The sequence below is a fragment of the Xenopus laevis genome, chromosome 3L, assembly GCF_017654675.1.
Source record: "Xenopus laevis strain J_2021 chromosome 3L, Xenopus_laevis_v10.1, whole genome shotgun sequence".
Classification (NCBI taxonomy): domain Eukaryota; kingdom Metazoa; phylum Chordata; class Amphibia; order Anura; family Pipidae; genus Xenopus; species Xenopus laevis.
This window is the reverse complement of record NC_054375.1, coordinates 160,689,318-160,702,919: the sequence shown is the minus strand read 5'-3', so window position 1 is coordinate 160,702,919 and position 13,602 is coordinate 160,689,318. Positions and strand designations below refer to the sequence as shown.

Here is a 13,602-nt window from a genome sequence, read left to right as displayed (position 1 = left end):
GACTGACAGTTCTTGTGATAGATGGTTGTGGGTCTTCCTATTCTTTTGTATGGGAGGGGCTAATCTATAATAGGCAAAGGGCTATGTTGTTGACAGGCAGTCTTTGACATGGTTTTTTAAAGTCCTCTTGTCCAACTTTGACCGATATGGAAAAGAAGGAGACTTGGTGGGTTGTTCTCTCCCTATGGTATTACGGGATAGGGAAGTTGAGGCTTACTTGGCACAGCTCAACACATGGTAATGTGTTGGAATGTCAGACCTTATCATGGAAGGGATTGCGTGATGTCAAATTGTCATAGAGTCTAGGCAAAGGGCTATGTGACTGACAGTTCTTGTGATAGATGGGTCTGGGTCTTCCTATTCTTTTGTATGGAAGGGGCTAATCTATAATAGGCAAAGGGCTATGTTGTTGACAGGCAGTCTTTGACATGGTTTTTTAAAGTTCTCTTGTCCAACTTTGACCGATATGGAAATGAAGGAGACTTGGTGGGTTGTTCTCTCCCTATAGTATAACGGGATAGCGGCAATGTCAAATTGTCACAGAGGCTAGGCATAGGGCTACGTTGTTGACAGACAGACTTTAACATGGATTGTAAAGTCCTCTTGTGATTGATCAACTTTGACTGATTTGGAAATGAAGGAGACTTGGTGGGTTGTTCTCTCCTTATGGTATTATGGGATAGGGAAGTTGAGGCTTACTTGGCATAGCTCAACACATGGTAATGTGCTAGAATGTCAGACCTTATCATGATAGGGATTGGGTTATGTCAAATTGTCATAGAGTCTAGGCAAAGGGCTATGTGACTGACAGTTCTTGTGATAGATGGGTGTGGGTCTTCCTATTCTTTTGTATGGAAGGGGGCTAATCTATAATAGGCAAAGGGCTATGTTGTTGACAGGCAGTCTTTGACATGGATTGGAAAGACCTCTTGTGATTGGTCAACTTTGACTGATATGGAAATGAAGGAGACTTGGTGGGTTGTTCTCTCCCTATGGTATTACAGGATAGCGGCGATGTCAAATTGTCATAGATGCTAGGCATAGGGCTATTTTGTTGACAGACAGCCTTTAACATGGATTGGAAAGTCATTTTTTTGATTGGTCAACTTTGACCGACTTGGAAATGAAGGAGACTTGGTGGGTTGTTCTCTCCCTATGGTATTACGGGATAGCGGTGATGTCAAATTGTCATAGAGGCTAGGCAAATGGCTATGTTGTTGACAGGCAGTCTTTGACATGGATTGGAAAGTCCTCTTGTGATTGGTCAACTGTGACCGATATGGAAATGAAGGAGACTTGGTGGGTTGTTCTCTCCCTATGGTATTACGGAATAGGGAAGTTGAGGCTTACTTGGCAGAGCTCGACACATGGTAATGTGTTGGAATGTCAGACCTTATCATGGAAGGGATTGGGTGATGCCAAATTGTCATAGAGGCTAGGCAAAGGGCTATGTTGTTGACAGACAGTCTTTAACATGGATTGGAAAGTCTTCTTGTGATTGGTCAACTTTGATCGATATGGAAATGAAGGAGACTTGGTGAGTTGTTCTCTCCCTATGGTATTATGGGATAGCGGCGATGTCAAATTGTCATAGAGGCTAGGCATAGGGCAATGTTGTTGACAGGCAGTCTTTGATGTGGATTGGAAACTCCTCTTGTGATTCGCCAACTTTGACCGATATGGAAAGGAAGGAGACTTGGTGGGTTGTTCTCTCCCTATGGTATTACGGGATAGCGGCAATGTCAAATTGTCATGGAGGCTGGGCAAAACTGAACATTGAGAAGAGTGTTTGTAAAGGGTTTGGTGAATGGAGAGAGAGATTGAGTTATGTGGGTGACCATATGCAAAAAGGGTATTAAAGTTTTGGGAATTGTGTTTGATAATGATTTGAGAGGAGTTGAGAGTTGGAATAAAGTGAGTGAGAGAATTAAGAAAAAGTTTGATTTTTGGTCTATGAGGACTTTAACAATGGAAGGGAGAGTATTGGTGACTAAGGCTGTAATACTTCCAATGTTGTTATATATTGGTATTGTTTTTTCTCCAGCAGATCCTGTATTGAAAAAAATTATTCGTATTATCTTTTGTTTCTTCTGGAAATCAAAAATGGAAAAAAGAAGAGAGAAAGTGGTGAAATTTGGAGTGAATGGTGGAAAAGGAATAATTAACATAGAATGGTTTCTGGCAATAAAATATATGTGTTTGTATAAATCTTTTGAAAAAAGAGAATTTGGTGGGATGTATGGCTCGATATGTGGGAGGGAATGTTTTTCGTAGATATGGCTTGTGTAATGTGGATTTGAGAAAACCTGTATGTTTTAACCCACCGTGGTTCTATGTGAGGGTTGAAAGGTGCATAAGGAGAAATAACTTGGAAAGTGTATCTATAAATGAATGGAGTGAAAGCAAGAGAGTAATGAAGATGATGAAAACAAGAGAACAAATGGAAGGAGTGGATGGTTTAACAATGGAGGAAAGTAAAATGGTATGGAAGAATGTGTGTACAAAAGACTTGGTAAATCGTCAGAGTGATTTGGTAATGGATGACTATACATGGGTACTTACCAACAAGGGTTTTTCAAAGAAGAAGGAGATTCATTAACAGTGAACAATGGCCACGCACTGGATGTGTTGTGAAAATGTAACCCATGTTATGTGGGAATGTGCCAAAAAAGTTTGGGGGAAAATGGGAAATGTAATAAAAGGTATAACTGGAGTAAGCTTTCTAACATATTATATGATGATATTTGGTTTGGGAGGTTTGAATAAAGAAAAAGCAAAAATTCTTTGGCTTTTTGTAAACTGTGTAAAAGAAATACTATGGGATGTGAGAAATGTGTGTGTGTTAAAAAAAACTGAAATTGATGTGGAAGAATGTGTTGCCATGGTCCGAAATAAAATCTTTTTGTATGTTTTGAGTGATAGGAAGAGACTAGGAAACGATGCAGAAGTAATTTGGAAATATAAAAAATGGAAGGCATGGATTCATTGTTAATTTTGTTTTCTGTATTTGTAATTTGAACTGAACTGTTTAAAATGCTGTGTTTTGTGAAAAATTTTTTGTCATTAATGACAATGTTTTATTTTACTTTGTTTTTAACACTGGGATTTGTGTCCCTGTTCTGAAATTTTGTAATAATAAAAAAAAAAAGGGGTTAAATGTGGCAAACAGTTGTTGTGGTTTAGAGGATAGAGAGGAGTTGAGCTGTGTTAGAGCTCGAGCATGAACTTGAAGTGGATGAAGTCAGGGTGAGTTCATGACTTTGCATTATTTTTGACAGATCTCAGACCTCAACAACTTCCTTGTAAAGTCTGCAGTTTTTGTGAACATGAGCAGTGGATGTAATACAATTTTACAACTGCATAGTGTTTCCAGAGCAGGTGTTAATGCTTACCTTTGCTTAGCAATAATGTAATATTTGCTTGTGAATGATTTTACATTTTTACAATTTTAAACACCGCTTGTGATTTTATTTACATTCCACCCGATTCCATGAAAGTTATTAAAAGATTTGAATAATAGTTTTTCAGACAATTGCTGGCAAAAAAAGAAAACCCAAAGAACCTCTAAAAAAAAAGGTCCAAAAGCATCAGGGCAGCTCCCATTGGCTTCTAGGGACCTCAACAGCTTTTACTTGGTGAAATTTAGTGTGAAAGCTTTTTGTGGTTTTTACACTTGATAAATCTCAAATTTAAAAAAAAAACACACATTTTTAGAGGAAAAAATGTGATTCATGAAAAAAATAGAAATCTGAATGTTAGCAAATTGGTCCCTAAAGTGGCATGTCCCAAAACCGACCAAAACACACTCCCTGCCACATCAATCCTTAGCAAATAGGTGGATAGAGACAGATATGATTATTTCTTTGCCCTCCATAATAAGTAGTAAGTAATAATTCAAACACTCTCTCTTACTACAGCGAGGGTTAATTTCTACTAATTCAGCAAGCACTCCAGTAGCCAAAGAGTAAAATTACATTAAAACACTCCTATTACTAGTTGACTAGTTAATTATCATATCAATAAGTACATTTCCCTTGCAGAATACACCAAGGGGTATATGTATCAAAAAGTGAAGAGCTCACCACAGTCGTTTTTATCGCAAAATCACCACTCTCCATTCATTTCTATGGGATTTTGAAAGCATGAATTTTTACTTTCACCCATTGATAAATACTCTTAAAAATCCCAAAGAAATGAATGGAGAGTGGCGGAATTTCACTCTAGAGGACTGTGGCGATGTCTAACTTCACCTCACTAGATATTAATGTTATATGGGAGTGTACCACCAAATACCTTTGCTTGTGATCCATATGTGGGAGATCAAAATGATACCAAACATGAGGAGTGTCTCATGTTCCAGCTCCCCAGAATCCATCCCTCCTAATGGATGTCCCTGTTATGTATCATTAGTAATAGGGAAAATTGCGTCATACTTACCGTGATTTTCCTTTCCTTGACCTCTCCATGTCAGTACGTATCGGGTTAGCTCCGCCCCTTATGCCACGTCAAGAACCCTCCCACTCAAAGTTAATAAAGCTGACCCCTGAACCCTTGACCAGTGTCCAGTTACGAGCTTTTTTTTTTTTTTTTTTTTGTGGTCTCATTGGGAGGGCCGTACTGACATGGAGAGGTCAAGGAAAGGAAAATCACGGTAAGTATGACGCAATTTCCCTATTCCCTAGCCCTCTCCATGTCAGTACGTATCGGGACGTAGCAAGCTACCAATCCCGGGTGGGAGACCAATAATATAATGAAGCCATAGCAGATAGTTGCAATTAAAACTTTAATGTTTTCCAGCCGCAGATCTGAGGACATTGGAACCGAACTGGGAATTTTCTGCTGAGGCTATGTTTAATTTGTAGTGTGAGACAAATGTGTTGGGACTAGACCAGGATGCCGCCTTACAAATTACCTCCAAAGGTGTGCCCGCTTCAGCCGCCCATGAGGTTGCTTGTCCCCTGGTAGAGTGCGCATTGACCTTTTCAGGCTCCCGTAGACCTTGGGAGGCATACGCCTTCTTAATGACTGTCTTAATCCAGCTTGCAATTGTGGATGAAGAGGCGGCTTTTCCCTTGTTCTTCCCTGCAGGAATCACGAACAAACGGTCTGACTTTCGGAATGTCTCTGTGGCCTTGCAGTATAAGTTTATTCCTGCTGCCACATCCAAGGCTCCTAGGACCTGATCCCCCTCCTCCGGAAAGGCTGGTAGGGATAACTCATCCTTGAAGTGGAATGGTGAGACCACCTTAGGCTTGAAGGTGTCTGCGAATCTTAAGACTACCCTGTCCTGGAAGAATACTGGGCTGGAGGTGTCGTATCTAATGGCTTGAAGTTCTCCAACCCTCTTGGCTGAGGTAACGGCTACCAGGAATACCACCTTGAGGGTGATATGCCAGACCGAACATTCGTCTGTTGGATAGAAAGGTGGTGAAGCCAATGCCGCCAATACTAGAGGCAAATCCCACTGAGGGCAGGAAGGTCTTTTTGGTGGAAGTATTCTGATAGCTGCTCTGAAGAACCGGACCACCAAGGGATGTTGTGACCACCTTGATTCTGAAAAGGCTGAAATGGCTGAAACTTGGGTCTTCAGTGTACTGATGCTTAGGCCCTTATCCAGTCCTGATTGCAGGAACGCCAGGATGTTACCTACTGTCAATGAGGACAATGAAATGTGCTTCTCCTGACTCCAATGGATAAAAACCTGCCAGATTCTTTCATATCTGCTAGTGGTGGAATTCTTTCTGGATTTTAGGAGTGTCTCTATAACGACCTCGGAGAGACCTTGAACCTCTAGGTTCCGCCGCTCAATCTCCATGCCGTTAAGGCCCACGGGCCTGGGTCCGGATGGACGAATGTGCCCTGAATCAGTATAGGACCTGCTAGGGAAATCTTCCAAGGAGGTTCCACTGAGAGATGCATTAGATGTGGAAACCAAGGTCGCCTTGGCCAGGCTGGAATTATGCAAATCACTTCTGCTCTGTCCTCCCTGATCTTCTGTATCACTCTGGGAATCAGAGGCAGAGGAGGAAAGACATAGGCTAAAGTCTGATTCCAATTCTGACAAAAAGCATCCACTGCCCATGCTGCCGGGTCTGGTTCCCTCGAGTAGAATCTCTTGCATTTCGTGTTTCCTGAAGTGGCCATAAGATCCACTACAGGACGTCCCCACCTCTGAGTTATCCTGCTGAAGATCTGTGGATGCAGGCTCCACTCGTGTCTCAGAAGATGGTGTCTGCTGAGAAAATCTGCTTGGGTATTTTCTCTGCCGGGAATGTAGACAGCTGTGAGATCTGACAGAGTCCCTTCTGCTAGGCAAAATAATGGTTCCACTTCCGCTAGCAGGATGCTGCTCTTTGTGCCGCCCTGTCTCCTGATGTAGGCTACAGCGGTGGTGTTGTCTGAGCGGATCTTCAGCCTGCAGCCTTCCAGCTGGTTGCGAAAACTCAAGCAGGCCTGAACTATCGCCCTGATCTCTAGGATATTTGAGGATACGCCTGGAACTGGATTTGGCCATTGGGCTTGAGCTACCTGTCCCTTGAACTCTGCTCCCCAACCTACGCCTGAGGCATCTGTTGTCAGTATGGACCATGGAGTTGGAAACAGATTGGAGCCTCTCGCTATGTTCAAAGGATTGTTCCACCAAACCAAGGATTGATGTATGTCCGGTGATATCTGGATGCTCTGATTCAGATCCAGCCCGTCCCAGCTGCGAAGGAATGTCACCTGAAGTGGTCTCAATCTCCAATGTGCCCAAGGGATAAGGCCTATAGCCGAAGACATTATCCCCAACAGGCTCAAGATTCTTGAAGCCGGGACGCAAGATGATAAAATCACCTCTTGGATAGCCCTGAAAGTTGCCTGTTGCCTTTGTTCTGAAAGGCATACTTGGCCCTTGACCGAGTCCCACCTGGCTCCGAGGTACAGCAGACTCTGAGATGGACGGGGTTGGCTCTTGTCCCAATTCAAGCACCACCCGTGGGACTGTAGGGAGAGGATAACCCGATCCCGATGGTCCAGAAGTTGATCTCTGGATGATGCTAGGACAATCAGGTCGTCCAAGTAGTGGAAAACTCTGATTTTCTGCCACCGCAATTGAGCCACTTGTGTTACAAGGATCTTCGAAAAAACCCTTGGGGCTGTGGACAGACCAAAAGGAAGTCCCTGGAACTGGAAGTGGTATCCCTCTATTGAGAATCTGAGAAATTTCTGGTCCTGGGGAGCAATGGGAACATGATGATATGCGTCTCGGATGTCCAGAGAGCACATCCAATCCCCCGGACATATTGCCTTCTTTACAGAATCCAGGGACTCCATCCGAAACTTCCTTGTTTTCAAGGTTCCGTTGACTGTCTTTAAATCTAAGATCGGGCGCCAAGCTCCTGATGTCTTTCTGACTAGAAAGAATACGGAGTAGACTCCTTTCCCTATCTCCTTCTTTGGGACTGGAACAATCACTTCTTGATGAAGCAGATGCCTGAGGCACTGAAAAAGGGCTTCTCTCTTTTCCCGATTGACCGGAATCGTTGAAGGACGAAAAATGTGTAGTGGAATCCTGGACCCAAATTCTAGTTTGTAGCCCTCCCTGATTATGCTTTGAACCCAGGCATCTTCTGTAGAACTTTCCCAGGTGGCCAGAAAGAGGCGGAGCCTTCCTCCAATTTTTGGCCCCTGAGGACCACCACCTTCATAACGGTTTACGGTTATCGCTGAAGGGTTTCCCCTTGGTTTGCTGGAAAAACCTTGGCTGGCCCCTCCAGTTGTTTGGCTTCGTGTTGGATTTCTTATCCCGAAAGGAATAGGAGTCCGAAGGCCTCCCAGGCCTGTAAGGCATCTTCCCTTTTGATGCTTGCGGTCCTGAGAATCTAGGCTTCTTCCTCTGGGGAAGATACTGGCTTTTGCCTCCAGAGGCCTTGGAAATCAATTCCTCCATTCTTTTCCCGAAAAGGAGATGACCTTGAAAAGGAAGGGTGCAGAGGGCTATTTTGGAAATTGCGTCTGCATCCCATGACCTAAGCCAAAGAGCTCTCCTGGCAGAGACCGAGATGGCCATAGATCTAGAGGCCAGCCTAACCAGATCGACCATGGCGCTGGTCAAGAAGGAGGCTCCCAGCCTCAATTCCGCCATACCTTCAAGAATATCTTTCTTGTCTTTACCCTCTTGAAGGGCCTGTTCTATACAGGACACCCAGGTCTCCAAGGCCTTGGATACAGAAAGACCTGCTACTGCTGGTTTGATAGATTCACTGGCGTTCAAAAAGGCTCTCTTCAAATCTGTCTCCATTCGTTTGTCCATGGAGTCACGAAGAGAAGCTTGATCATCGACTGGCAAAAGCACGCTTTTTGACAGATTTAGGATTGGGGCATCCACTCCTGGGACTGAACAAAAGTCTTTGATGTCCTCTTCTCTGAAAGGGTACAATTTACTGAATTTCTGCTGGGTTGCACTTCTCTTTGAAGGTACTTCCCACTCAGATTTGATCAATTCCAACACCTCTTGGTGAAAAGGAAAGACCTTGTTCCTCTTTTTGCATGGTGGTAGGAAGGATGTAGACTGACCTTCCTCATCCCTTATATCTAATGCTTGTCTGACCGCTTTGACCAAAGGGGAGACTAATGTGAAGTCAAATGATGAAAGCTCCTCATCCGAATCCTCCTCAGAAGATGATCTGATGATATCAATTCCTTCCTCTGTGTCCAGAGGAGAAACCTCCTGGCTCTTTTTCTTGGTTTTAGATATTGCCCCCAACTCCTGGGCCACAGCTTCCTTAATCCAGGCTCTTAGGTCTGGAGGGGGACCCGAAGAGGTACTTGCAACCTCCGACATGCAGGACTGGCACAGTCTCTTACTAGGCAGGGCCTGTCCTGAACAGCCTAGGCATACTCCTGGCTCCGTTTCAGGCAAGGTAGAAGGATCAGGCGCCTCCTTTCGCTTAGCGGCAGTATCCATGGCACTAAGAGAAATGAGAGAGGCATAGGTTAGGGCTATACGTTCTACGCAGGCCCACCCATTGTTCTTTTATTTTTTTTTATTTTATTTTTTTTTTTTTTTACCTCTCCAGGGGAACTAGGCTTTTGAGGGGATGCGGCTGGGACAACGGGAAAAAAAAAAAATATAGCCTGGAATCAAACAAAGAACGAAGAGGGTGTTAAGGTGCTGAAGGAATGAAAATCCTAACCCCTGCAGGCTCTCCCGCTGTCCCTCTATACCAATCCCGAGAGCTTACCGGTCTCTTGAAGAGGATCGGAGTAAGGCGGCACCGCAAGGCAGCTTGTCGGCTCAGCTGACAGGAAGCGTCTCAGCGGAAGTGACGTGACCGCTAAGAAGCCTTGCGGACGCGACGTTCTGCGTAACGGACCTGCCGCGTCCCCTCCTCCCGCTTCCACGAGATTAGGTAGAACGCCCCCATGTTAGGGGAGCGGCTCAAGGCGCCGGACGCTTTAGGGCAGGCCGGGTAGCCTGGAAGCGGGCGGAACTCCCCCCATGTGACTAAAAAGTCAGGATAGATCCCGGTGGGGTAGCCCTAAAAAACCTTCCGTCAGGATATGAACGGAAGGGAAAAAGGCTGTTCCAGGGCCGCCTTACGAGCAGGCCCTTGCTAGTTCCCCTAAAAATAAGACTACGCTCCAAAGGAGCGGCATAAGTGCGAAGAACAAAAAAAGACACTGGTCAAGGGTTCAGGGGTCAGCTTTATTAACTTTGAGTGGGAGGGTTCTTGACGTGGCATAAGGGGCGGAGCTAACCCGATACGTACTGACATGGAGAGGGCTAGGGAAGAATGTGATCTCCTCATAAGCAACATGTGATGTAAGAGGATAAATCATAGAGTATATGGGTGAGGAGGACTGTGGCCATTTGCAGAGAGCAGAAAGCAGGGCCCTCTGCTTTGTTCTGCTTTTAAACAAAAACATTTGATTATAAAGACAGCAGCCAAGAGTAGACAAGGTATAAAATTGGCCATGTATTATAGTTCTGGGGTCATTGTCCATCTCTTTGGACTTATTTCCAGATGTAAAATGTATGACTAAGGAGATTTGCCAATTTTAGCACCTGCTGTAATCCCTAACTACAATGCCCATAATGCATCATTGCCTCCACGTTGATTTTCTGTTGAATTTTTGTAGAATAGCTAAAAAATTTATAAAATACATCATCCAAAAAAAAAAAGAAGATCACATGAACATTTGACTTACGTGAACTGCACTTTCTAGAATCTACACAAAATGGAACATACAAAAATGGCAGCATAGTTGTTTGGCAACTGCTGTTTTAGTCAGTTTTCCAACACATCACAGGTAAGAATAGAGCAATAGCTGGTTAAAATTAATCAACACTGTACCCCTAGTGTACTTGTAGCACAGACCACTAATTGAGGCACATTATAGCCCAATATGGGACTGGTCAGCTTATGATGAAACCTAAAACTTTGTCATAGGACCTACGGAGAAAAAAGCCTATTAAATAAAATGTAACAATTATTATAAATATCAGTTAACAGATTACCCCAAGGACTGGTAATTACCCAAAACCAAAAGTCTCCTTGAGATTTCTCAGTAGGTTTCTCAGCTATAGCTGTTACTGACATCAGTTAATAAAAGGAGATCTGTTCTTCCCTGCCCAGTCAGTATCTGGTGCCATTCAGGTAGGTACAAATCAAGTGCGTATTATATTCCAAGAACATCTTTCCTGTAAAGTGATTTCATTGGAAAGAAATGGTTGGGATTGTGTTAGCAAAATGGCAGGAGAAATACAGAGCAGGTTACACATTGGGAGAAGCTCATGGACATCTTCCTATGGTTCCACTGTATCTGGGGTGGTTCTGGTAGGTACAAATCAGGTGAGTATAATATTCCAAGAACATCTTTCCTGTAAAGTGATTTCATTGGAAAGAAATGGTTGGGATTGTGTTAGCAAAATGGCAGGAGAAATGCAGAGCAGGTTACACATTGGGAGAAGCTCAAAATATCGTAATCAAAAATGTTCAATTACAAAAGCATCTTGTTTTAACATTGCATTTTGTGAATTGTTCTTTTTGCTTTGTTGTGTTTTGGGCTTTTTACCTTTTTTCCAATTCTTTCAAGATATTTCAAAATCTAAAAATGTAATTAAGTTAACACAAGTGTTATTGTGTACAGATATTGAACAGAGAAATCTGTGTTAATAGCAAATATATTTAACATCAATAACATTTTTGTCTGATTAATTTGCTTTGCTAGGATGATGCAGATGGCAAGAGAACATCCAGTGTAAATGGAGGAAGGATCTGCTTGATCCTTCCTTTGCCAATCAGAAGTTAGATCAACTCTGGTGCAGATCAGGTGAGTATAATGTTCCAAGAACATCTTTCCTGTAAAGTGATTTCATTGGAAAGAAATGGTTGGGATTGTGTTAGCAAAATGGCAGGAGAAATACAGAGCAGGTTACACATTGGGAGAAGCTCATGGACATCTTCCTATGGTTCCACAGTATCTGGGGTGGTTCTGGTAGGTTCAAATCAGGTGAGTATAATATTCCAAGAACATCTTTCCTGTAAAGTGATTTCATTGGAAAGAAATGGTTGGGATTGTGTTAGTAAAATGGCAGGAGAAATACAGAGCAGGTTACACATTAGGAGAAGCTCATGGACATCTTCCTATGGTTCCACAGTATCTGGGGTGGTTCTGGTAGGTACAAATCAGGTGAGTATAATATTCCAAGAACATCTTTCCTGTAAAGTGATTTCATTGGAAAGAAATGGTTGGGACTGTGTTAGTAAAATGGCAGGAGAAATACAGAGCAGGTTACACATTAGGAGAAGCTCATGGACATCTTCCTATGGTTCCACAGTATCTGGGGTGGTTCTGGTAGGTACAAATAGGTGAGTATAATATTCCAAGAACATCTTTCCTGTAAAGTGATTTCATTGGAAAGAAATGGTTGGGATTGTGTTAGTAAAATGGCAGGAGAAATGCAGAGCAGGTTACACATTGGGAGAAGCTCATGGACATCTTCCTATGGTTCCACAGTATCTGGGGTGGTTCAGGTAGGTGCAAATCAGGTGAGTATAAAATTCCAAGAACATCCTTCCTGTAAAGTGATTTCATTGAAAAGAAATGGTTGGGATTGTGTTGGCAAAATGGCAGGAGAAATACAGAGCAGGTTACACATTGGGAGAAGCTAAAGGACATCTTCTTATGGTTCCACAGTATCTGGGGTTTTAGTCTGAGACTTCATGTCATCTTTTGTCTCTTTTTATTATGTCTTTGTCAGTTATTCTCACTCATTTGGCATAATGGAAATGTATTATTTTTGTAAATGCATTTATGGTGGTAGATTTATTAGAATTTTATATATTAATACACTGTTCCATAATATTCAACTTTTTATTCTGGGAATATATCTCTTCTGTTCTGAATTCATCATGTGCCTGTGAGAATACCTGGTGGTCTAGTTGAGTAGGACACCCACCTTATTCCTCTTCTGTCGCGCGCCGATTCGCATGTGATGCGCACACTGTGTCTGACATCATTGTGCTTGGTGCAAATTGCTAATATTTAAAGACACCATGTCGCTATTCACATTGCCCAATGTAGGTATAGGTTTCATAGTTCCTGGGTGTGCTCTGTGTCTGATCTTGTGTTCCTGAGCCTTGCCTGTTTTTTGACCATTTATTTTTTTGCTTCCTATACTGACCTGCCTGTACTGTACCAGTTTATTGACCATTCTTTCAGATTCTGTTTCTGTTCTCTCGTTCTGTTGGTTTTGACCCCAGCCTACCTTCTTGACTCCTGATTTAGTTCTGCTCTATCTGTTTGGTATTGACTAAGCCTGTACCTCAACCAAGTTCCTTGTTCTCCATTCTTTCAGCACACATTTGGTTCCCTTGTCTGCCCATAACTCTCTCCTTGGTCCTCTCTCTAGAAGAACGACTGGGACCTTCGTGTTTGCTCTGAGTTTGGGATATCTTATGTAACAGTGCAATTTTTGGATATTTACTTTATATCAATCACTCACAGTAAACAACACCACCTTTCATTCCACCACACAGGCTGCCTAGGAGTCATCTTAGACTCACATCTGTCTTTTTCACCACACATTCAAACACTTTCAAAATCTTGTCATATTCAAATGCACAACATTGCTCAAATACGACCCTATCTCAGTTCAGAATCAACTAAAACACTGATTCAGTCTCTCATCATCTCCCGCCTTGATTGCTGCAACTTACTCCTCACAGGTATTCCAACAAGTCACCCTTCACAACTCCAATCTGATCTAAACGCGGCCGCTAGATTCATTCATCTATCTCACCGCTCAACATCAGCTGCTCCCATATGTATGTCCCTTCACTGGCTCCCAATCTCCTCTAGAATCAAATTCAAATTACTAAAACTCACATTCAAGTCTCTTAATAATGAAGCCCCTCCCTATATTTCATCTCTAATCTCCAAATACTCTCCTTCACGAAACCTTCGCTCTGCTTCTGATCTTCTGATCACTTCTCCTCTCATCACTTCTGCCCATTCTCCTCTACAAGACTTCTCTCGGGCTTCTGCTTTTCTCTGGAACTCTCTGCCTCCAACTGTCAGACTTTCTCCTTCTTTCCAAACTTTCAAGCGCTCCTT

The 13,602-nt window shown here is 42.9% G+C and overlaps 1 long non-coding RNA gene across 1 annotated transcript; it reads left to right on the top strand.

Moving 5' to 3' along the window:
- The first annotated feature begins 10,767 nt into the window (after positions 1-10,767).
- Positions 10,768-11,390, top strand: LOC121401198. Its single transcript, XR_005966166.1, has 2 exons — positions 10,768-10,835; positions 11,317-11,390. It is a non-coding gene; the product is annotated as an uncharacterized LOC121401198 (long non-coding RNA).
- Positions 11,391-13,602: the final 2,212 nt, after the last annotated feature.